Source organism: Asparagus officinalis, chromosome 4 (genome assembly GCF_001876935.1).
Source record: "Asparagus officinalis chromosome 4, Aspof.V1, whole genome shotgun sequence".
In the NCBI taxonomy this organism is placed as follows: Eukaryota; Viridiplantae; Streptophyta; class Magnoliopsida; order Asparagales; family Asparagaceae; genus Asparagus; species Asparagus officinalis.
In genome coordinates this window covers 26,057,111-26,058,715 of record NC_033797.1, presented here as the reverse complement: position 1 = coordinate 26,058,715, position 1,605 = coordinate 26,057,111, and positions in this window count along the sequence as shown.

The window sequence follows — 1,605 nt, the reverse complement described above, 5'->3', positions numbered from 1 at the left end:
TTTTTAGGTTTAGCTGATATTAAGAAGTTCATAGTGACAGCCGATTAGGTTTCTCTTTTTGTTTTTCTTCTCGAAGGATTGGTGATCGGCCGAATTACATGCCTTAAGAAGAAGCGGTGTACAGTTCATATGGAGGCGCAGGGAAGTGGCCAGAAGGCACTTTGAATATTCTGAAGAGCTAAGCTTGACTACTGGGCAGCCAGTGGTTTGACGCATGTCCCGAGCAAGCGAGCAGGACATTCGTCGTATATAAGATGCCATCATTGGCAGGCTTAGGAGGTTTAATTGATGCAGACTCAAAGGGTAGTGGCTTTATATCTGCACGGCAGTTGAGGGTGCATGAGCAGAACTACCCTGGCACTCATCGACTTGGAGTTAGCAGCAGTTGGGTGTTTGCGCTGGAAGTCATGGAGGCACTATTGTATGTGAGTTTGCAGTGTTGAGCTTAGTTCAGCAGGCAGCCATGCAAAGTCTGAAGTACCTCATTTTCGTCAGATGGAAGCTCATCAGAGGCAGAGGAGGAATGGATTGAGTTTAATCAAGGACTACGAGTTCGGCGATTCAGTAATCATCCAGGGAAGGCGACCGTGCATAGCATGATGCTTTGAGTAGGAAGGCGTCGGCAATAAGAGTTTGCGGCTTTGAAGGTGTTGCCTATTGTATAGAGAAATCTTAATCACGCCTTAGCGCAGTTTGACATTAGACCCGAGATTGGGAGAAACGCAGTGGCATCTCTTGGGTAGCTATGTCAAGTTGCAGCCATGCCTTGGAGTGAGCAGGTTGTCAAGAGGGCGCTTTGGCAGTTTGGAGGACGTGCTTGATTCAAAACCCGTAAGGGGAGGTTGTCCAAAGAGCCGAAGCGGACTGGAACCATTGGAGCGCAGATGAAGGTTAGCGGATGATAGGGTAGATGGTCATGCCAGCCAGTGCAGAGTTGAAGAGGGAGTTATTTGACGAGGCGCAAGCCCGTAATCGGTACACAGTACATGCCCAGGGACTACGCGAAGATGTAGCAAGGACCTGAAAGAGGGCATTTCTGTGAGTGGTATGACGGAGGAGAGATTGGGCAGACATATGGTGGCTAAGATGTTTTACCTGTCAGTAGGTGAAGGCATAGCATCAGAGGACTGGCAGGGACACTTGGCCAGCCTTTTACGCCATTCGCCGGATGTGGAAGTGGGCAGATATTTTCAAATGGGATTTTATTGTGGGGGTTGCCGAAGTCGAAGAAGGAGATGATTCAGTTTGGGTGATAGTGACGCGGGTTGACGAAAGTTAGCAGCATTTTTATTCGCCAGGTGAGGACCACTTATATAGCCGGAGAATTGAATGCGAGCAGATCTTCATTCGGGAGATAGTTCGACTCCACGCGGGTTCCGGGCAACATGAATCGTGGTCGGATGGCGAGGTATCGGCGTTTTCACTTTCACACTTTTGGAGGAGTTTTTAGGACTATTTGCAGCAGCGCTGATCATTATAGAGGCAGTTATTTCACCCCCCAGACGGATGGCCAGACAGAGAGGGTGAAATCGAGGTGTTTGGAGGACATGTTGGTGGACATGTGTCCATTGACTTGCCAAGGCAGTTGGGAAGGCATGCATAGTC